Genomic DNA, 24,398 nt, shown 5'->3' on the forward strand with positions numbered 1-24,398 from the left:
TGCTGTAGTTCTGATGGAGTAGTTCAACCTGCGGTAGGACTGATGGAGTGGTTCTATATGGGGTAGCAAGATGGGGTGGTTCAATCTGGGGCAGTACTTTTGTGATGGCTCAGTCTGTGGTAGTACTGATCGAGTGGTTCACTATAGGTTAGTACTGATGGAGTTGTTCAACCTGCGGTAGGACTAATGGAGTGGTTCAGTCTTGGGTAGTACAGATGGAGTTGTTCAGTCTGGGGTAGTACTACTGGAGTGTTTCAATCTGGGCTAGTACTGATGTAGTAGTTCAACCGGAGGTAGGACTGATGGAGTGGTTCAATATGGGGTAGTACTGATGGATTATTTCAATCTTATGTAGTAATGATGGAGTGTTTCAACCTGGGGTAGAACTGATGGAGTGATTCAATCTGGGGTAGTAATGATGGAATGTTTACATCTGGGGTAGTTTTGATGGATTGGTTCAGTCTGGGTTAGTACTGATGGTGTGGTTCAATCTGGGGTAGTTCTGATGGAGTGGTTCAGTCTGGGGTAGTACTGATGGAGTTGTTCAATCTGGGTAGTGCTGATGGAGTGTTTTAATCTGGGGTAGTAATGATAGAGTGTATCGATCTGGGGTAGTACCGATGGATTCGTTCAATACGGGTTAGTACTGATGGAGTATTTCAATCTGGGGTAGAACTGATGGAATGGTTCAATCTGATGTAGTAATGATGGAGTGTTTCCATCTGGGGTAGTTTTGATGTATTGGTTCATTCTGGCTTAGTACTGATGGAGTCGTAAAATCTGGGTTAGTACTGATTGAGCAGTTGAAACTGGTTTAGAACTGATGGAGTTGTTCAATCTGGGATAGTATTTATGGATTGTTTCATTCTGTGGTATTACTGATGGAATGGTTCAGACTGGGGAAGTATTGATGGAGTGGTTCAATCTGGGGTAGTACTGATGGAGTGTTTAATTCTGGGGTACTACTGATGGAGTTGTTCAATCTGGGGTAGTACTGATGGAGTGGTTCAATTTGTGGTAGCTCTGATGAAGTGTATCAATCTAGGGTAGTACTGATGGAGATGTTCCCTCTGGGTAGTGCTGATGGAGAGTTTCAATCTGGGGTAGTAATGATAGAGAGTTTCGATCTGGGGTAGTACCGATGGATTGGTTCAATCTGGGTTAGTACTGATGGAGTCGTAAAATCTGGGTTATTACTGATTGAGCTGTTGAAACTGGTTTAGAACTGATGGAGTTGTTCAATCTGGGATAGTATTTATGGATTGTTTCATTCTGTGGTATTACTGATGGAATGGTTCATACTGGGGAAGTATTGATGGAGTGTTTCAATCTGGGGTAGTACTGATGGGTTGGTTCATTCTGAGGTACTCCTGATGGACTGTTTCAGTCTGGGGTGGTATTGATGGAGTTGTTCAATCTGAGGTAGGACTGATGGAGTGGTTCACAATAGGTTAGTACTGATGGAGTTGTTCAACCTGCGGTAGGACTAATGGAGTGGTTCAGTCTTGGGTAGTACAGATGGAGTTGTTCAGTCTGGGGTAGTGCTAATGGAGTGTTTCAATCTGGGCTAGTACTGATGGAGTGTTTAATTCTGGGGTAGTACTGATGGAGTGCTTCAAGCTGGGGTAGTACTGTTGGAGTGGTTCAATCTGGGGTAGTTCTGATGGATTGGTTCAGTCTGTTGTAGTACTGATGGAGTGGTTCAGTCTGTTGTTGTACTGATGGAGTGGTTCAGTCTGGGGTAGTACTGATGGAGTGGTGCAGTATGGGGTAGTACTGATGGAGTGTTTCAACCTGGAGTAGTAGTGATGGAGTGGTTCAGTCTGGGGTAGTACTGATGGAGTTGTTCAATCTGGGTAGTGCTGATGGAGTGTTTCAATCTGGGGTAGTAATGATAGAGTGTTTCGATCTGGGGTAGTACCGATGGATTGGTTCAATCTGGGTTAGTACTGATGGAGTCGTAAAATCTGGGTTACTACTGATTGAGCTGTTGAAACTGGTTTAGAACTGATGGAGTTGTTCAATCTGGGATAGTATTTATGGATTGTTTCATTCTGTGGTATTACTGATGGAATGGTTCATACTGGGGAAGTATTGATGGAGTGTTTCAATCTGGGGTAGTACTGTTGGAGTGTTTAAATCTGGATTAGTACTGATGGAGAGTTTCAATCTGGGGTAGTACTGATGGAGTGTTTCAATCTGGGGTAGTACTGATGGAGTGTTTAATTCTGGGGTAGTACTGATGGAGTGCTTCAGGCTGGGGTAGTACTGTTGGAGTGGTTCAATCTGGGGTAGTTCTGATGGATTGGTTCAGTCTGTTGTAGTACTGATGGAGTGGTTCAGTCTGTTGTAGTACTGATGGAGTGGTTCAGTCTGGGGTAGTACTGATGGAGTTGTTCAATCTGGGGTAGTACTGATGGAGTGTTTCAACCTGGGGTAGTACTGATGGAGTGTTTCAGTCTGGGGTAGTACTGATGGAGTTGTTCAATCTGGGTAGTGCTGATGGAGTGTTTCAATCTGGGGTAGTAATGATAGAGAGTTTCGATCTGGGGTAGTACCGATGGATTGGTTCAATCTGGGTTAGTACTGATGGAGTCGTAAAATCTGGGTTACTACTGATTGAGCTGTTGAAACTGGTTTAGAACTGATGGAGTTGTTCAATCTGGGATAGTATTTATGGATTGTTTCATTCTGTGGTATTACTGATGGAATGGTTCATACTGGGGAAGTATTGATGGAGTGTTTCAATCTGGGGTAGTACTGTTGGAGTGTTTAAATCTGGGGTAGTTCTGATGGAGTGGTGCAGTCTGGGGTAGCACTGATGGATTGGTTCAGTCTGTTGTAGTACTGATGGAGTGGTTCAGTCTGGGGTAGTACTGATGAAGTTGTTCAATCTGGGGTAGCTCTGATGAAGTGTAACAATCTGGTGTAGTACTGATGGAGTTGTTCCCTCTGGGGTAGTACTGTTGGATAGGTTCAATCTGGGGTAGTACTGATGGAGTGGTTCAATCTGGCGTAGTACTGATGGGTTGGTTCATTCTGAGGTACTACTGATGGACTGTTTCAGTCTGGGGTGGTATTGATGGAGTTGTTCAATCTGAGGTAGGACTGATGGAGTGGTTCAATATGGATTAGTACTGATGGATTATTTCAATCTCATGTAGTAATGATGGAGTGTTTAAACCTGGGGTAGAACTGATGGAGTGATTCAATCTGGGTTAGTACTGATGGAGTCGTAAAATCTGGGTTACTACTGATTGAGCTGTTGAAACTGGTTTAGAACTGATGGAGTTGTTCAATCTGGGATAGTATTTATGGATTGTTTCATTCTGTGGTATTACTGATGGAATGGTTCATACTGGGGAAGTATTGATGGAGTGTTTCAATCTGGGGTAGTACTGTTGGAGTGTTTAAATCTGGGGTAGTACTGATGGAGAGTTTCAATCTGGGGTAGTACTGATGGAGTGTTTCAATCTGGGGTAGTACTGATGGAGTGTTTAATTCTGGGGTAGTACTGATGGAGTGCTTCAATCTGCTGTAGTTCTGATGGAGTAGTTCAACCTGCGGTAGGACTGATGGAGTGGTTCTATATGGGGTAGCAAGATGGGGTGGTTCAATCTGGGGCAGTACTTTTGTGATGGCTCAGTCTGTGGTAGTACTGATCGAGTGGTTCACTATAGGTTAGTACTGATGGAGTTGTTCAACCTGCGGTAGGACTAATGGAGTGGTTCAGTCTTGGGTAGTACAGATGGAGTTGTTCAGTCTGGGGTAGTACTACTGGAGTGTTTCAATCTGGGCTAGTACTGATGTAGTAGTTCAACCGGAGGTAGGACAGATGGAGTGGTTCAATATGGGGTAGTACTGATGGATTATTTCAATCTTATGTAGTAATGATGGAGTGTTTCAACCTGGGGTAGAACTGATGGAGTGATTCAATCTGGGGTAGTAATGATGGAATGTTTACATCTGGGGTAGTTTTGATGGATTGGTTCAGTCTGGGTTAGTACTGATGGTGTGGTTCAATCTGGGGTAGTTCTGATGGAGTGGTTCAGTCTGGGGTAGTACTGATGGAGTTGTTCAATCTGGGTAGTGCTGATGGAGTGTTTTAATCTGGGGTAGTAATGATAGAGTGTATCGATCTGGGGTAGTACCGATGGATTCGTTCAATACGGGTTAGTACTGATGGAGTATTTCAATCTGGGGTAGAACTGATGGAATGGTTCAATCTGATGTAGTAATGATGGAGTGTTTCCATCTGGGGTAGTTTTGATGTATTGGTTCATTCTGGCTTAGTACTGATGGAGTCGTAAAATCTGGGTTAGTACTGATTGAGCAGTTGAAACTGGTTTAGAACTGATGGAGTTGTTCAATCTGGGATAGTATTTATGGATTGTTTCATTCTGTGGTATTACTGATGGAATGGTTCAGACTGGGGAAGTATTGATGGAGTGGTTCAATCTGGGGTAGTACTGATGGAGTGTTTAATTCTGGGGTACTACTGATGGAGTTGTTCAATCTGGGGTAGTACTGATGGAGTGGTTCAATTTGTGGTAGCTCTGATGAAGTGTATCAATCTAGGGTAGTACTGATGGAGATGTTCCCTCTGGGTAGTGCTGATGGAGAGTTTCAATCTGGGGTAGTAATGATAGAGAGTTTCGATCTGGGGTAGTACCGATGGATTGGTTCAATCTGGGTTAGTACTGATGGAGTCGTAAAATCTGGGTTATTACTGATTGAGCTGTTGAAACTGGTTTAGAACTGATGGAGTTGTTCAATCTGGGATAGTATTTATGGATTGTTTCATTCTGTGGTATTACTGATGGAATGGTTCATACTGGGGAAGTATTGATGGAGTGTTTCAATCTGGGGTAGTACTGATGGGTTGGTTCATTCTGAGGTACTCCTGATGGACTGTTTCAGTCTGGGGTGGTATTGATGGAGTTGTTCAATCTGAGGTAGGACTGATGGAGTGGTTCAGTCTGTTGTAGTACTGATGGAGTGGTTCAGTATGGGGTAGTACTGATGGAGTTGTTCAAGCTGCGGTAGTACTGATGGAGTGTTTAATCTGCGGTAGTACTGATGGAGTGTTTAAATCTGGGGTAGTACTGATGGAGTGGTGCAGTATGGGGTAGTACAGATGGAGTTGTTCAGTCTGGGGTAGTACTGATGGAGTGGTGCAGTATGGGTTAGTACAGATGGAGTTGTTCAGTCTGGGGTAGTACTGATGGAGTTGTTCAATCTGGGGTAGTACTGATGGAGTGGTGCAGTATGGGGTAGTACTGATGGAGTTGTTCAATCTGGGGTAGTACTGATGGATTGTTTCAATCTGGGGTAGTACTGATGGAGTGGTGCAGTATGGGGTAGTACTGATGGAGTTGTTCAATCTGGGGCAGTACTGATGGAGTGTTTAAATCTGGGGTAGTACTGATTTGAGTGTTTCAATCTGGGGTAGTACTGATGGAGTGTTTCAATCTGGGGTAGTTCTGATGGAGTGGTGCAGTCTGGGGTAGCACTGATGGATTGGTTCAGTCTGTTGTAGTACTGATGGAGTGGTTCAGTCTGGGGTAGTACTGATGAAGTTGTTCAATCTGGGGTAGTACTGATGGCGAGGTTCAATCTGGGGTAGCTCTGATGAAGTGTAACAATCTGGTGTAGTACTGATGGAGTTGTTCCCTCTGGGGTAGTACTGTTGGATAGGTTCAATCTGGGGTAGTACTGATGGAGTGGTTCAATCTGGCGTAGTACTGATGGGTTGGTTCATTCTGAGGTACTACTGATGGACTGTTTCAGTCTGGGGTGGTATTGATGGAGTAGTTCAATCTGAGGTAGGACTGATGGAGTGGTTCAATATGGATTAGTACTGATGGATTATTTCAATCTTATGTAGTAATGATGGAGTGTTTCAACCTGGGGTAGAACTGATGGAGTGATTCAATCTGGGTTAGTACTGATGGAGTCGTAAAATCTGGGTTACTACTGATTGAGCTGTTGAAACTGGTTTAGAACTGATGGAGTTGTTCAATCTGGGATAGTATTTATGGATTGTTTCATTCTGTGGTATTACTGATGGAATGGTTCATACTGGGGAAGTATTGATGGAGTGTTTCAATCTGGGGTAGTACTGTTGGAGTGTTTAAATCTGGGGTAGTACTGATGGAGAGTTTCAATCTGGGGTAGTACTGATGGAGTGTTTCAATCTGGGGTAGTACTGATGGAGTGTTTAATTCTGGGGTAGTACTGATGGAGTGCTTCAATCTGCTGTAGTTCTGATGGAGTAGTTCAACCTGCGGTAGGACTGATGGAGTGGTTCTATATGGGGTAGCAAGATGGGGTGGTTCAATCTGGGGCAGTACTTTTGTGATGGCTCAGTCTGTGGTAGTACTGATCGAGTGGTTCACTATAGGTTAGTACTGATGGAGTTGTTCAACCTGCGGTAGGACTAATGGAGTGGTTCAGTCTTGGGTAGTACAGATGGAGTTGTTCAGTCTGGGGTAGTGCTAATGGAGTGTTTCAATCTGGGCTAGTACTGATGGAGTGTTTAATTCTGGGGTAGTACTGATGGAGTGCTTCAAGCTGGGGTAGTACTGTTGGAGTGGTTCAATCTGGGGTAGTTCTGATGGATTGGTGCAGTATGGGGTAGTACTGATGGAGTGTTTCAACCTGGAGTAGTACTGATGGAGTGGTTCAGTCTGGGGTAGTACTGATGGAGTGGTGCAGTATGGGGTAGTAATGATAGAGAGTTTCGATCTGGGGTAGTACCGATGGATTGGTTCAATCTGGGTTAGTACTGATGGAGTCGTAAAATCTGGGTTACTACTGATTGAGCTGTTGAAACTGGTTTAGAACTGATGGAGTTGTTCAATCTGGGATAGTATTTATGGATTGTTTCATTCTGTGGTATTACTGATGGAATGGTTCATACTGGGGAAGTATTGATGGAGTGTTTCAATCTGGGGTAGTACTGTTGGAGTGTTTAAATCTGGGGTAGTTCTGATGGAGTGGTGCAGTCTGGGGTAGCACTGATGGATTGGTTCAGTCTGTTGTAGTACTGATGGAGTGGTTCAGTCTGGGGTAGTACTGATGAAGTTGTTCAATCTGGGGTAGCTCTGATGAAGTGTAACAATCTGGTGTAGTACTGATGGAGTTGTTCCCTCTGGGGTAGTACTGTTGGATAGGTTCAATCTGGGGTAGTACTGATGGAGTGGTTCAATCTGGCGTAGTACTGATGGGTTGGTTCATTCTGAGGTACTACTGATGGACTGTTTCAGTCTGGGGTGGTATTGATGGAGTTGTTCAATCTGAGGTAGGACTGATGGAGTGGTTCAATATGGATTAGTACTGATGGATTATTTCAATCTCATGTAGTAATGATGGAGTGTTTAAACCTGGGGTAGAACTGATGGAGTGATTCAATCTGGGTTAGTACTGATGGAGTCGTAAAATCTGGGTTACTACTGATTGAGCTGTTGAAACTGGTTTAGAACTGATGGAGTTGTTCAATCTGGGATAGTATTTATGGATTGTTTCATTCTGTGGTATTACTGATGGAATGGTTCATACTGGGGAAGTATTGATGGAGTGTTTCAATCTGGGGTAGTACTGTTGGAGTGTTTAAATCTGGGGTAGTACTGATGGAGAGTTTCAATCTGGGGTAGTACTGATGGAGTGTTTCAATCTGGGGTAGTACTGATGGAGTGTTTAATTCTGGGGTAGTACTGATGGAGTGCTTCAATCTGCTGTAGTTCTGATGGAGTAGTTCAACCTGCGGTAGGACTGATGGAGTGGTTCTATATGGGGTAGCAAGATGGGGTGGTTCAATCTGGGGCAGTACTTTTGTGATGGCTCAGTCTGTGGTAGTACTGATCGAGTGGTTCACTATAGGTTAGTACTGATGGAGTTGTTCAACCTGCGGTAGGACTAATGGAGTGGTTCAGTCTTGGGTAGTACAGATGGAGTTGTTCAGTCTGGGGTAGTACTACTGGAGTGTTTCAATCTGGGCTAGTACTGATGTAGTAGTTCAACCGGAGGTAGGACTGATGGAGTGGTTCAATATGGGGTAGTACTGATGGATTATTTCAATCTTATGTAGTAATGATGGAGTGTTTCAACCTGGGGTAGAACTGATGGAGTGATTCAATCTGGGGTAGTAATGATGGAATGTTTACATCTGGGGTAGTTTTGATGGATTGGTTCAGTCTGGGTTAGTACTGATGGTGTGGTTCAATCTGGGGTAGTTCTGATGGAGTGGTTCAGTCTGGGGTAGTACTGATGGAGTTGTTCAATCTGGGTAGTGCTGATGGAGTGTTTTAATCTGGGGTAGTAATGATAGAGTGTATCGATCTGGGGTAGAACCGATGGATTCGTTCAATACGGGTTAGTACTGATGGAGTATTTCAATCTGGGGTAGAACTGATGGAATGGTTCAATCTGATGTAGTAATGATGGAGTGTTTCCATCTGGGGTAGTTTTGATGTATTGGTTCATTCTGGCTTAGTACTGATGAAGTCGTAAAATCTGGGTTAGTACTGATTGAGCAGTTGAAACTGGTTTAGAACTGATGGAGTTGTTCAATCTGGGATAGTATTTATGGATTGTTTCATTCTGTGGTATTACTGATGGAATGGTTCAGACTGGGGAAGTATTGATGGAGTGGTTCAATCTGGGGTAGTACTGATGGAGTGTTTAATTCTGGGGTACTACTGATGGAGTTGTTCAATCTGGTGTAGTACTGATGGAGTGGTTCAATCTGTGGTAGCTCTGATGAAGTGTATCAATCTAGGGTAGTACTGATGGAGATGTTCCCTCTGGGTAGTGCTGATGGAGAGTTTCAATCTGGGGTAGTAATGATAGAGAGTTTCGATCTGGGGTAGTACCGATGGATTGGTTCAATCTGGGTTAGTACTGATGGAGTCGTAAAATCTGGGTTATTACTGATTGAGCTGTTGAAACTGGTTTAGAACTGATGGAGTTGTTCAATCTGGGATAGTATTTATGGATTGTTTCATTCTGTGGTATTACTGATGGAATGGTTCATACTGGGGAAGTATTGATGGAGTGTTTCAATCTGGGGTAGTACTGATGGGTTGGTTCATTCTGAGGTACTCCTGATGGACTGTTTCAGTCTGGGGTGGTATTGATGGAGTTGTTCAATCTGAGGTAGGACTGATGGAGTGGTTCAGTCTGTTGTAGTACTGATGGAGTGGTTCAGTATGGGGTAGTACTGATGGAGTTGTTCAAGCTGCGGTAGTACTGATGGAGTGTTTAATCTGCGGTAGTACTGATGGAGTGTTTAAATCTGGGGTAGTACTGATGGAGTGGTGCAGTATGGGGTAGTACAGATGGAGTTGTTCAGTCTGGGGTAGTACTGATGGAGTGGTGCAGTATGGGTTAGTACAGATGGAGTTGTTCAGTCTGGGGTAGTACTGATGGAGTTGTTCAATCTGGGGTAGTACTGATGGAGTGGTGCAGTATGGGGTAGTACTGATGGAGTTGTTCAATCTGGGGTAGTACTGATGGATTGTTTCAATCTGGGGTAGTACTGATGGAGTGGTGCAGTATGGGGTAGTACTGATGGAGTTGTTCAATCTGGGGCAGTACTGATGGAGTGTTTAAATCTGGGGTAGTACTGATTTGAGTGTTTCAATCTGGGGTAGTACTGATGGAGTGTTTCAATCTGGGGTAGTTCTGATGGAGTGGTGCAGTCTGGGGTAGCACTGATGGATTGGTTCAGTCTGTTGTAGTACTGATGGAGTGGTTCAGTCTGGGGTAGTACTGATGAAGTTGTTCAATCTGGGGTAGTACTGATGGCGAGGTTCAATCTGGGGTAGCTCTGATGAAGTGTAACAATCTGGTGTAGTACTGATGGAGTTGTTCCCTCTGGGGTAGTACTGTTGGATAGGTTCAATCTGGGGTAGTACTGATGGAGTGGTTCAATCTGGCGTAGTACTGATGGGTTGGTTCATTCTGAGGTACTACTGATGGACTGTTTCAGTCTGGGGTGGTATTGATGGAGTAGTTCAATCTGAGGTAGGACTGATGGAGTGGTTCAATATGGATTAGTACTGATGGATTATTTCAATCTTATGTAGTAATGATGGAGTGTTTCAACCTGGGGTAGAACTGATGGAGTGATTCAATCTGGGTTAGTACTGATGGAGTCGTAAAATCTGGGTTACTACTGATTGAGCTGTTGAAACTGGTTTAGAACTGATGGAGTTGTTCAATCTGGGATAGTATTTATGGATTGTTTCATTCTGTGGTATTACTGATGGAATGGTTCATACTGGGGAAGTATTGATGGAGTGTTTCAATCTGGGGTAGTACTGTTGGAGTGTTTAAATCTGGGGTAGTACTGATGGAGAGTTTCAATCTGGGGTAGTACTGATGGAGTGTTTCAATCTGGGGTAGTACTGATGGAGTGTTTAATTCTGGGGTAGTACTGATGGAGTGCTTCAATCTGCTGTAGTTCTGATGGAGTAGTTCAACCTGCGGTAGGACTGATGGAGTGGTTCTATATGGGGTAGCAAGATGGGGTGGTTCAATCTGGGGCAGTACTTTTGTGATGGCTCAGTCTGTGGTAGTACTGATCGAGTGGTTCACTATAGGTTAGTACTGATGGAGTTGTTCAACCTGCGGTAGGACTAATGGAGTGGTTCAGTCTTGGGTAGTACAGATGGAGTTGTTCAGTCTGGGGTAGTGCTAATGGAGTGTTTCAATCTGGGCTAGTACTGATGGAGTGTTTAATTCTGGGGTAGTACTGATGGAGTGCTTCAAGCTGGGGTAGTACTGTTGGAGTGGTTCAATCTGGGGTAGTTCTGATGGATTGGTGCAGTATGGGGTAGTACTGATGGAGTGTTTCAACCTGGAGTAGTACTGATGGAGTGGTTCAGTCTGGGGTAGTACTGATGGAGTGGTGCAGTATGGGGTAGTACTGATGGAGTGTTTCAACCTGGAGTAGTACTGATGGAGTGGTTCAGTCTGGGGTAGTACTGATGGAGTTGTTCAATCTGGGTAGTGCTGATGGAGTGTTTCAATCTGGGGTAGTAATGATAGAGTGTTTCGATCTGGGGTAGTACCGATGGATTGGTTCAATCTGGGTTAGTACTGATGGAGTCGTAAAATCTGGGTTACTACTGATTGAGCTGTTGAAACTGGTTTAGAACTGATGGAGTTGTTCAATCTGGGATAGTATTTATGGATTGTTTCATTCTGTGGTATTACTGATGGAATGGTTCATACTGGGGAAGTATTGATGGAGTGTTTCAATCTGGGGTAGTACTGTTGGAGTGTTTAAATCTGGGTTAGTACTGATGGAGAGTTTCAATCTGGGGTAGTACTGATGGAGTGTTTCAATCTGGGGTAGTACTGATGGAGTGTTTAATTCTGGGGTAGTACTGATGGAGTGCTTCAAGCTGGGGTAGTACTGTTGGAGTGGTTCAATCTGGGGTAGTTCTGATGGATTGGTTCAGTCTGTTGTAGTACTGATGGAGTGGTTCAGTCTGTTGTAGTACTGATGGAGTGGTTCAGTCTGGGGTAGTACTGATGGAGTTGTTCAATCTGGGGTAGTACTGATGGAGTGTTTCAACCTGGGGTAGTACTGATGGAGTGTTTCAGTCTGGGGTAGTACTGATGGAGTTGTTCAATCTGGGTAGTGCTGATGGAGTGTTTCAATCTGGGGTAGTAATGATAGAGAGTTTCGATCTGGGGTAGTACCGATGGATTGGTTCAATCTGGGTTAGTACTGATGGAGTCGTAAAATCTGGGTTACTACTGATTGAGCTGCTGAAACTGGTTTAGAACTGATGGAGTTGTTCAATCTGGGATAGTATTTATGGATTGTTTCATTCTGTGGTATTACTGATGGAATGGTTCATACTGGGGAAGTATTGATGGAGTGTTTCAATCTGGGGTAGTACTGTTGGAGTGTTTAAATCTGGGGTAGTGCTGATGGAGAGTTTCAATCTGGGGTAGTACTGATGGAGTGTTTCAATCTGGGGTAGTACTGATGGAGTGGTTCAGTCTGTTGTAGTACTGATGGAGTGGTTCAGTATGGGGTAGTACTGATGGAGTTGTTCAATCTGCGGTAGTACTGATGGAGTGTTTAATCTGCGGTAGTACTGATGGAGTGTTAAAATCTGGGGTAGTACTGATGGAGTGGTGCAGTATGGGGTAGTACAGATGGAGTTGTTCAATCTGGGGTAGTACTGATGGAGTGGTGCAGTATGGGGTAGTACTGATGGAGTTGTTCAATCTGGGGTAGTACTGATGGAGTGGTGCAGTATGGGGTAGTACTGATGGAGTTGTTCAATCTGGGGTAGTACTGATGGATTGTTTCAGTCTGGGGTAGTACTGATGGAGTGGTGCAGTATGGGGTAGTACTAATGGAGTTGTTCAATCTGGGGCAGTACTGATGGAGTGTTTCAATCTGGGGTAGTACTGATGGAGTGTTTCAATCTGGGGTAGTTCTGATGGAGTGGTGCAGTCTGGGGTAGCACTGATGGATTGGTTCAGTCTGTTGTAGTACTGATGGAGTGGTTCAGTCTGGGGTAGTACTGATGAAGTTGTTCAATCTGGGGTAGTACTGATGGCGAGGTTCAATCTGGGGTAGCTCTGATGAAGTGTAACAATCTGTTGTAGTACTGATGGAGTTGTTCCCTCTTGGGGTAGTACTGTTGGATAGGTTCAATCTGGGGTAGTACTGATGGAGTGGTTCAATCTGGCGTAGTACTGATGGGTTGGTTCATTCTGAGGTACTCCTGATGGACTGTTTCAGTCTGGGGTGGTATTGATGGAGTTGTTCAATCTGAGGTAGGACTGATGGAGTGGTTCAGTCTGTTGTAGTACTGATGGAGTGGTTCAGTATGGGGTAGTACTGATGGAGTTATTCAAGCTGCGGTAGTACTGATGGAGTGTTTAATCTGCGGTAGTACTGATGGAGTGTTTAAATCTGGGGTAGTACTGATGGAGTGGTGCAGTATGGGGTAGTACAGATGGAGTTGTTCAGTCTGGGGTAGTACTGATGGAGTGGTGCAGTATGGGGTAGTACTGATGGAGTTGTTCAATCTGGGGTAGTACTGATGGAGTGGTGCAGTATGGGGTAGTACTGATGGAGTTGTTCAATCTGGGGTAGTACTGATGGATTGTTTCAATCTGGGGTAGTACTGATGGAGTGGTGCAGTATGGGGTAGTACTGATGGAGTTGTTCAATCTGGGGCAGTACTGATGGAGTGTTTAAATCTGGGGTAGTACTGATTTGAGTGTTTCAATCTGGGGTAGTACTGATGGAGTGTTTCAATCTGGGGTAGTTCTGATTGAGTGGTGCAGTCTGTGGTAGCACTGATGGATTGGTTCAGTCTGTTGTAGTACTGATGGAGTGGTTCAGTCTGGGGTAGTACTGATGAAGTTGTTCAATCTGGGGTAGTACTGATGGCGAGGTTCAATCTGGGGTAGCTCTGATGAAGTGTAACAATCTGGTGTAGTACTGATGGAGTTGTTCCCTCTGGGGTAGTACTGTTGGATAGGTTCAATCTGGGGTAGTACTGATGGAGTGGTTCAATCTGGCGTAGTACTGATGGGTTGGTTCATTCTGAGGTACTACTGATGGACTGTTTCAGTCTGGGGTGGTATTGATGGAGTAGTTCAATCTGAGGTAGGACTGATGGAGTGGTTCAATATGGATTAGTACTGATGGATTATTTCAATCTTATGTAGTAATGATGGAGTGTTTCAACCTGGGGTAGAACTGATGGAGTGATTCAATCTGGGTTAGTACTGATGGAGTCGTAAAATCTGCTTTACTACTGATTGAGCTGTTGAAACTGGTTTAGAACTGATGGAGTTGTTCAATCTGGGATAGTATTTATGGATTGTTTCATTCTGTGGTATTACTGATGGAATGGTTCATACTGGGGAAGTATTGATGGAGTGTTTCAATCTGGGGTAGTACTGTTGGAGTGTTTAAATCTGGGGTAGTACTGATGGAGAGTTTCAATCTGGGGTAGTACTGATGGAGTGTTTCAATCTGGGGTAGTACTGATGGAGTGTTTAATTCTGGGGTAGTACTGATGGAGTGCTTCAATCTGCTGTAGTTCTGATGGAGTAGTTCAACCTGCGGTAGGACTGATGGAGTGGTTCTATATGGGGTAGCAAGATGGGGTGGTTCAATCTGGGGCAGTACTTTTGTGATGGCTCAGTCTGTGGTAGTACTGATCGAGTGGTTCACTATAGGTTAGTACTGATGGAGTTGTTCAACCTGCGGTAGGACTAATGGAGTGGTTCAGTCTTGGGTAGTACAGATGGAGTTGTTCAGTCTGGGGTAGTGCTAATGGAGTGTTTCAATCTGGGCTAGTACTGATGGAGTGTTTAATTCTGGGGTAGTACTGATGGAGTGCTTCAAGCTGGGGTAGTACTGTTGGAGTGGTTCAATCTGGGGTAGTTCTGATGGATTGGTTCAGTCTGTTGTAGTACTGATGGAGTGGTTCAGTCTGTTGTTGTACTGATGGAGTGGTTCAGTCTGGGGTAGTACTGATGGAGTGGTGCAGTATGGGGTAGTACTGATGGAGTGTTTCAACCTGGAGTAGTACTGATGGAGTGGTTCAGTCTGGGGTAGTACTGATGGAGTTGTTCAATCTGGGTAGTGCTGATGGAGTGTTTCAATCTGGGGTAGTAATGATAGAGTGTTTCGATCTGGGGTAGTACCGATGGATTGGTTCAATCTGGGTTAGTACTGATGGAGTCGTAAAATCTGGGTTACTACTGATTGAGCTGTTGAAACTGGTTTAGAACTGATGGAGTTGTTCAATCTGGGATAGTATTTATGGATTGTTTCATTCTGTGGTATTACTGATGGAATGGTTCATACTGGGGAAGTATTGATGGAGTGTTTCAATCTGGGGTAGTACTGTTGGAGTGTTTAAATCTGGGTTAGTACTGATGGAGAGTTTCAATCTGGGGTAGTACTGATGGAGTGTTTCAATCTGGGGTAGTACTGATGGAGTGTTTAATTCTGGGGTAGTACTGATGGAGTGCTTCAAGCTGGGGTAGTACTGTTGGAGTGGTTCAATCTGGGGTAGTTCTGATGGATTGGTTCAGTCTGTTGTAGTACTGATGGAGTGGTTCAGTCTGTTGTAGTACTGATGGAGTGGTTCAGTCTGGGGTAGTACTGATGGAGTTGTTCAATCTGGGGTAGTACTGATGGAGTGTTTCAACCTGGGGTAGTACTGATGGAGTGTTTCAGTCTGGGGTACTACTGATGGAGTTGTTCAATCTGGGTAGTGCTGATGGAGTGTTTCAATCTGGGGTAGTAATGATAGAGAGTTTCGATCTGGGGTAGTACCGATGGATTGGTTCAATCTGGGTTAGTACTGATGGAGTCGTAAAATCTGGGTTACTACTGATTGAGCTGCTGAAACTGGTTTAGAACTGATGGAGTTGTTCAATCTGGGATAGTATTTATGGATTGTTTCATTCTGTGGTATTACTGATGGAATAGTTCATACTGGGGAAGTATTGATGGAGTGTTTCAATCTGGGGTAGTACTGTTGGAGTGTTTAAATCTGGGGTAGTGCTGATGGAGAGTTTCAATCTGGGGTAGTACTGATGGAGTGTTTCAATCTGGGGTAGTACTGATGGAGTGGTTCAGTCTGTTGTAGTACTGATGGAGTGGTTCAGTATGGGGTAGTACTGATGGAGTTGTTCAATCTGCGGTAGTACTGATGGAGTGTTTAATCTGCGGTAGTACTGATGGAGTGTTTAAATCTGGGGTAGTACTGATGGAGTGGTGCAGTATGGGGTAGTACAGATGGAGTTGTTCAATCTGGGGTAGTACTGATGGAGTGGTGCAGTATGGGGTAGTACTGATGGAGTTGTTCAATCTGGGGTAGTACTGATGGAGTGGTGCAGTATGGGGTAGTACTGATGGAGTTGTTCAATCTGGGGTAGTACTGATGGATTGTTTCAGTCTGGGGTAGTACTGATGGAGTGGTGCAGTATGGGGTAGTACTAATGGAGTTGTTCAATCTGGGGCAGTACTGATGGAGTGTTTAAATCTGGGGTAGTACTGATTTGAGTGTTTCAATCTGGGGTAGTACTGATGGAGTGTTTCAATCTGGGGTAGTTCTGATGGAGTGGTGCAGTCTGGGGTAGCACTGATGGATTGGTTCAGTCTGTTGTAGTACTGATGGAGTGGTTCAGTCTGGGGTAGTACTGATGAAGTTGTTCAATCTGGGGTAGTACTGATGGCGAGGTTCAATCTGGGGTAGCTCTGATGAAGTGTAACAATCTGGTGTAGTACTGATGGAGTTGTTCCCTCTTGGGGTAGTACTGTTGGATAGGTTCAATCTGGGGTAGTACTGATGGAGTGGTTCAATCTGGCGTAGTACTGATGGGTTGGTTCATTCTGAGGTACTCCTGATGGACTGTTTCAGTCTGGGGTGGTATTGATGGAGTTGTTCAATCTGAGGTAGGACTGATGGAGTGGTTCAGTCTGTTGTAGTACTGATGGAGTGGTTCAGTATGGGGTAGTACTGATGGAGTTATTCAAGCTGCGGTAGTACTGATGGAGTGTTTAATCTGCGGTAGTACTGATGGAGTGTTTAAATCTGGGGTAGTACTGATGGAGTGGTGCAGTATGGGGTAGTACAGATGGAGTTGTTCAGTCTGGGGTAGTACTGATGGAGTGGTGCAGTATGGGGTAGTACTGATGGAGTTGTTCAATCTGGGGTAGTACTGATGGAGTGGTGCAGTATGGGGTAGTACTGATGGAGTTTTTCAATCTGGGGTAGTACTGATGGATTGTTTCAATCTGGGGTAGTACTGATGGAGTGGTGCAGTATGGGGTAGTACTGATGGAGTTGTTCAATCTGGGGCAGTACTGATGGAGTGTTTAAATCTGGGGTAGTACTGATTTGAGTGTTTCAATCTGGGGTAGTACTGATGGAGTGTTTCAATCTGGGGTAGTTCTGATGGAGTGGTGCAGTCTGGGGTAGCACTGATGGATTGGTTCAGTCTGTTGTAGTACTGATGGAGTGGTTCAGTCTGGGGTAGTACTGATGAAGTTGTTCAATCTGGGGTAGTACTGATGGCGAGGTTCAATCTGGGGTAGCTCTGATGAAGTGTAACAATCTGGTGTAGTACTGATGGAGTTGTTCCCTCTGGGGTAGTACTGTTGGATAGGTTCAATCTGGGGTAGTACTGATGGAGTGGTTCAATCTGGCGTAGTACTGATGGGTTGGTTCATTCTGAGGTACTACTGATGGACTGTTTCAGTCTGGGGTGGTATTGATGGAGTTGTTCAATCTGAGGTAGGACTGATGGAGTGGTTCAATATGGATTAGTACTGATGGATTATTTCAATCTTATGTAGTAATGATGGAGTGTTTCAACCTGGGGTAGAACTGATGGAGTGATTCAATCTGGGTTAGTACTGATGGAGTCGTAAAATCTGGTTTACTACTGATTGAGCTGTTGAAACTGGTTTAGAACTGATGGAGTTGTTCAATCTGGGATAGTATTTATGGATTGTTTCATTCTGTGGTATTACTGATGGAATGGTTCATACTGGGGAAGTATTGATGGAGTGTTTCAATCTGGGGTAGTACTGTTGGAGTGTTTAAATCTGGGGTAGTACTGATGGAGAGTTTCAATCTGGGGTAGTACTGATGGAGTGTTTCAATCTGGGGTAGTACTGATGGAGTGTTTAATTCTGGGGTAGTACTGATGGAGTGCTTCAATCTGCTGTAGTTCTGATGGAGTAGTTCAACCTGCGGTAGGACTGATGGAGTGGTTCTATATGGGGTAGCAAGATGGGGTGGTTCAATCTGGGGCAGTACTTTTGTGATGGCTCAGTCTGTGGTAGTACTGATCGAGTGGTGCACTATAGGTTAGTACTGATGGAGTTGTTCAACCTGCGGTAGGACTAATGGAGTGGTTCAGTCTTGGGTAGTACAGATGGAGTTGTTCAGTCTGGGGTAGTGCTAATGGAGTGTTTCAATCTGGGCTAGTACTGATGGAGTGTTTAATTCTGGGGTAGTACTGATGGAGTGCTTCAAGCTGGGGTAGTACTGTTGGAGTGGTTCAATCTGGGGTAGTTCTGATGGATTGGTTCAGTCTGTTGTAGTACTGATGGAGTGGTTCAGTCTGTTGTTGTACTGATGGAGTGGTTCAGTCTGGGGTAGTACTGATGGAGTGGTGCAGTATGGGGTAGTACTGATGGAGTGTTTCAACCTGGAGTAGTACTGATGGAGTGGTTCAGTCTGGGGTAGTACTGATGGAGTTGTTCAATCTGGGTAGTGCTGATGGAGTGTTTCAATCTGGGGTAGTAATGATAGAGTGTTTCGATCTGGGGTAGTACCGATGGATTGGTTCAATCTGGGTTAGTACTGATGGAGTCGTAAAATCTGGGTTACTACTGATTGAGCTGTTGAAACTGGTTTAGAACTGATGGAGTTGTTCAATCTGGGATAGTATTTATGGATTGTTTCATTCTGTGGTATTACTGATGGAATGGTTCATACTGGGGAAGTATTGATGGAGTGTTTCAATCTGGGGTAGTACTGTTGGAGTGTTTAAATCTGGGTTAGTACTGATGGAGAGTTTCAATCTGGGGTAGTACTGATGGAGTGTTTCAATCTGGGGTAGTACTGATGGAGTGTTTAATTCTGGGGTAGTACTGATGGAGTGCTTCAAGCTGGGGTAGTACTGTTGGAGTGGTTCAATCTGGGGTAGTTCTGATGGATTGGTTCAGTCTGTTGTAGTACTGATGGAGTGGTTCAGTCTGTTGTAGTACTGATGGAGTGGTTCAGTCTGGGGTAGTACTGATGGAGTTGTTCAATCTGGGGTAGTACTGATGGAGTGTTTCAACCTGGGGTAGTACTGATGGAGTGTTTCAGTCTGGGGTAGTACTGATGGAGTTGTTCAATCTGGGTAGTGCTGATGGAGTGTTTCAATCTGGGGTAGTAATGATAGAGAGTTTCGATCTGGGGTAGTACCGATGGATTGGTTCAATCTGGGTTAGTACTGATGGAGTCGTAAAATCTGGGTTACTACTGATTGAGCTGCTGAAACTGGTTTAGAACTGATGGAGTTGTTCAATCTGGGATAGTATTTATGGATTGTTTCATTCTGTGGTATTACTGATGGAATGGTTCATACTGGGGAAGTATTGATGGAGTGTTTCAATCTGGGGTAGTACTGTTGGAGTGTTTAAATCTGGGGTAGTGCTGATGGAGAGTTTCAATCTGGGGTAGTACTGATGGAGTGTTTCAATCTGGGGTAGTACTGATGGAGTGGTTCAGTCTGTTGTAGTACTGATGGAGTGGTTCAGTATGGGGTAGTACTGATGGAGTTGTTCAATCTGCGGTAGTACTGATGGAGTGTTTAATCTGCGGTAGTACTGATGGAGTGTTTAAATCTGGGGTAGTACTGATGGAGTGGTGCAGTATGGGGTAGTACAGATGGAGTTGTTCAATCTGGGGTAGTACTGATGGAGTGGTGCAGTATGGGGTAGTACTGATGGAGTTGTTCAATCTGGGGTAGTACTGATGGAGTGGTGCAGTATGGGGTAGTACTGATGGAGTTGTTCAATCTGGGGTAGTACTGATGGATTGTTTCAGTCTGGGGTAGTACTGATGGAGTGGTGCAGTATGGGGTAGTACTAATGGAGTTGTTCAATCTGGGGCAGTACTGATGGAGTGTTTAAATCTGGGGTAGTACTGATTTGAGTGTTTCAATCTGGGGTAGTACTGATGGAGTGTTTCAATCTGGGGTAGTTCTGATGGAGTGGTGCAGTCTGGGGTAGCACTGATGGATTGGTTCAGTCTGTTGTAGTACTGATGGAGTGGTTCAGTCTGGGGTAGTACTGATGAAGTTGTTCAATCTGGGGTAGTACTGATGGCGAGGTTCAATCTGGGGTAGCTCTGATGAAGTGTAACAATCTGTTGTAGTACTGATGGAGTTGTTCCCTCTTGGGGTAGTACTGTTGGATAGGTTCAATCTGGGGTAGTACTGATGGAGTGGTTCAATCTGGCGTAGTACTGATGGGTTGGTTCATTCTGAGGTACTCCTGATGGACTGTTTCAGTCTGGGGTGGTATTGATGGAGTTGTTCAATCTGAGGTAGGACTGATGGAGTGGTTCAGTCTGTTGTAGTACTGATGGAGTGGTTCAGTATGGGGTAGTACTGATGGAGTTATTCAAGCTGCGGTAGTACTGATGGAGTGTTTAATCTGCGGTAGTACTGATGGAGTGTTTAAATCTGGGGTAGTACTGATGGAGTGGTGCAGTATGGGGTAGTACAGATGGAGTTGTTCAGTCTGGGGTAGTACTGATGGAGTGGTGCAGTATGGGGTAGTACTGATGGAGTTGTTCAATCTGGGGTAGTACTGATGGAGTGGTGCAGTATGGGGTAGTACTGATGGAGTTTTTCAATCTGGGGTAGTACTGATGGATTGTTTCAATCTGGGGTAGTACTGATGGAGTGGTGCAGTATGGGGTAGTACTGATGGAGTTGTTCAATCTGGGGCAGTACTGATGGAGTGTTTAAATCTGGGGTAGTACTGATTTGAGTGTTTCAATCTGGGGTAGTACTGATGGAGTGTTTCAATCTGGGGTAGTTCTGATGGAGTGGTGCAGTCTGGGGTAGCACTGATGGATTGGTTCAGTCTGTTGTAGTACTGATGGAGTGGTTCAGTCTGGGGTAGTACTGATGAAGTTGTTCAATCTGGGGTAGTACTGATGGCGAGGTTCAATCTGGGGTAGCTCTGATGAAGTGTAACAATCTGGTGTAGTACTGATGGAGTTGTTCCCTCTGGGGTAGTACTGTTGGATAGGTTCAATCTGGGGTAGTACTGATGGAGTGGTTCAATCTGGCGTAGTACTGATGGGTTGGTTCATTCTGAGGTACTACTGATGGACTGTTTCAGTCTGGGGTGGTATTGATGGAGTTGTTCAATCTGAGGTAGGACTGATGGAGTGGTTCAATATGGATTAGTACTGATGGATTATTTCAATCTTATGTAGTAATGATGGAGTGTTTCAACCTGGGGTAGAACTGATGGAGTGATTCAATCTGGGTTAGTACTGATTGAGTCGTAAAATCTGGTTTACTACTGATTGAGCTGTTGAAACTGGTTTAGAACTGATGGAGTTGTTCAATCTGGGATAGTATTTATGGATTGTTTCATTCTGTGGTATTACTGATGGAATGGTTCATACTGGGGAAGTATTGATGGAGTGTTTCAATCTGGGGTAGTACTGTTGGAGTGTTTAAATCTGGGGTAGTACTGATGGAGAGTTTCAATCTGGGGTAGTACTGATGGAGTGTTTCAATCTGGGGTAGTACTGATGGAGTGTTTAATTCTGGGGTAGTACTGATGGAGTGCTTCAATCTGCTGTAGTTCTGATGGAGTAGTTCAACCTGCGGTAGGACTGATGGAGTGGTTCTATATGGGGTAGCAAGATGGGGTGGTTCAATCTGGGGCAGTACTTTTGTGATGGCTCAGTCTGTGGTAGTACTGATCGAGTGGTGCACTATAGGTTAGTACTGATGGAGTTGTTCAACCTGCGGTAGGACTAATGGAGTGGTTCAGTCTTGGGTAGTACAGATGGAGTTGTTCAGTCTGGGGTAGTGCTAATGGAGTGTTTCAATCTGGGCTAGTACTGATGGAGTGTTTAATTCTGGGGTAGTACTGATGGAGTGCTTCAAGCTGGGGTAGTACTGTTGGAGTGGTTCAATCTGGGGTAGTTCTGATGGATTGGTTCAGTCTGTTGTAGTACTGATGGAGTGGTTCAGTCTGTTGTTGTACTGATGGAGTGGTTCAGTCTGGGGTAGTACTGATGGAGTGGTGCAGTATGGGGTAGTACTGATGGAGTGTTTCAACCTGGAGTAGTACTGATGGAGTGGTTCAGTCTGGGGTAGTACCGATGGAGTTGTTCAATCTGGGTAGTGCTGATGGAGTGTTTCAATCTGGGGTAGTAATGATACAGTGTTTCGATCTGGGGTAGTACCGATGGATTGGTTCAATCTGGGTTAGTACTGATGGAGTCGTAAAATCTGGGTTACTACTGATTGAGCTGTTGAAACTGGTTTAGAACTGATGGAGTTGTTCAATCTGGGATAGTATTTATGGATTGTTTCATTCTGTGGTATTACTGATGGAATGGTTCATACTGGGGAAGTATTGATGGAGTGTTTCAATCTGGGGTAGTACTGTTGGAGTGTTTAAATCTGGGTTAGTACTGATGGAGAGTTTCAATCTGGGGTAGTACTGATGGAGTGTTTCAATCTGGGGTAGTACTGATGGAGTGTTTAATTCTGGGGTAGTACTGATGGAGTGCTTCAAGCTGGGGTAGTACTGTTGGAGTGGTTCAATCTGGGGTAGTTCTGATGGATTGGTTCAGTCTGTTGTAGTACTGATGGAGTGGTTCAGTCTGTTGTAGTACTGATGGAGTGGTTCAGTCTGGGGTAGTACTGATGGAGTTGTTCAATCTGGGGTAGTACTGATGGAGTGTTTCAACCTGGGGTAGTACTGATGGAGTGTTTCAGTCTGGGGTAGTACTGATGGAGTTGTTCAATCTGGGTAGTGCTGATGGAGTGTTTCAATCTGGGGTAGTAATGATAGAGAGTTTCGATCTGGGGTAGTACCGATGGATTGGTTCAATCTGGGTTAGTACTGATGGAGTCGTAAAATCTGGGTTACTACTGATTGAGCTGCTGAAACTGGTTTAGAACTGATGGAGTTGTTCAATCTGGGATAGTATTTATGGATTGTTTCATTCTGTGGTATTACTGATGGAATGGTTCATACTGGGGAAGTATTGATGGAGTGTTTCAATCTGGGGTAGTACTGTTGGAGTGTTTAAATCTGGGGTAGTGCTGATGGAGAGTTTCAATCTGGGGTAGTACTGATGGAGTGTTTCAATCTGGGGTAGTACTGATGGAGTGGTTCAGTCTGTTGTAGTACTGATGGAGTGGTTCAGTATGGGGTAGTACTGATGGAGTTGTTCAATCTGCGGTAGTACTGATGGAGTGTTTAATCTGCGGTAGTACTGATGGAGTGTTTAAATCTGGGGTAGTACTGATGGAGTGGTGCAGTATGGGGTAGTACAGATGGAGTTGTTCAATCTGGGGTAGTACTGATGGAGTGGTGCAGTATGGGGTAGTACTGATGGAGTTGTTCAATCTGGGGTAGTACTGATGGAGTGGTGCAGTATGGGGTAGTACTGATGGAGTTGTTCAATCTGGGGTAGTACTGATGGATTGTTTCAGTCTGGGGTAGTACTGATGGAGTGGTGCAGTATGGGGTAGTACTAATGGAGTTGTTCAATCTGGGGCAGTACTGATGGAGTGTTTAAATCTGGGGTAGTACTGATTTGAGTGTTTCAATCTGGGGTAGTACTGATGGAGTGTTTCAATCTGGGGTAGTTCTGATGGAGTGGTGCAGTCTGGGGTAGCACTGATGGATTGGTTCAGTCTGTTGTAGTACTGATGGAGTGGTTCAGTCTGGGGTAGTACTGATGAAGTTGTTCAATCTGGGGTAGTACTGATGGCGAGGTTCAATCTGGGGTAGCTCTGATGAAGTGTAACAATCTGTTGTAGTACTGATGGAGTTGTTCCCTCTTGGGGTAGTACTGTTGGATAGGTTCAATCTGGGGTAGTACTGATGGAGTGGTTCAATCTGGCGTAGTACTGATGGGTTGGTTCATTCTGAGGTACTCCTGATGGACTGTTTCAGTCTGGGGTGGTATTGATGGAGTTGTTCAATCTGAGGTAGGACTGATGGAGTGGTTCAGTCTGTTGTAGTACTGATGGAGTGGTTCAGTATGGGGTAGTACTGATGGAGTTGTTCAAGCTGCGGTAGTACTGATGGAGTGTTTAATCTGCGGTAGTACTGATGGAGTGTTTAAATCTGGGGTAGTACTGTTGGAGTGGTGCAGTATGGGGTAGTACAGATGGAGTTGTTCAGTCTGGGGTAGTACTGATGGAGTGGTGCAGTATGGGGTAGTACTGATGGAGTTGTTCAATCTGGGGTAGTACTGATGGAGTGGTGCAGTATGGGGTAGTACTGATGGAGTTTTTCAATCTGGGGTAGTACTGATGGATTGTTTCAATCTGGGGTAGTACTGATGGAGTGGTGCAGTATGGGGTAGTACTGATGGAGTTGTTCAATCTGGGGCAGTACTGATGGAGTGTTTAAATCTGGGGTAGTACTGATTTGAGTGTTTCAATCTGGGGTAGTACTGATGGAGTGTTTCAATCTGGGGTAGTTCTGATGGAGTGGTGCAGTCTGGGGTAGCACTGATGGATTGGTTCAGTCTGTTGTAGTACTGATGGAGTGGTTCAGTCTGGGGTAGTACTGATGAAGTTGTTCAATCTGGGGTAGTACTGATGGCGAGGTTCAATCT

Source organism: Hemitrygon akajei, unplaced genomic scaffold (assembly GCF_048418815.1).
Source record: "Hemitrygon akajei unplaced genomic scaffold, sHemAka1.3 Scf000150, whole genome shotgun sequence".
Taxonomy (NCBI): Eukaryota; Metazoa; Chordata; class Chondrichthyes; order Myliobatiformes; family Dasyatidae; genus Hemitrygon; species Hemitrygon akajei.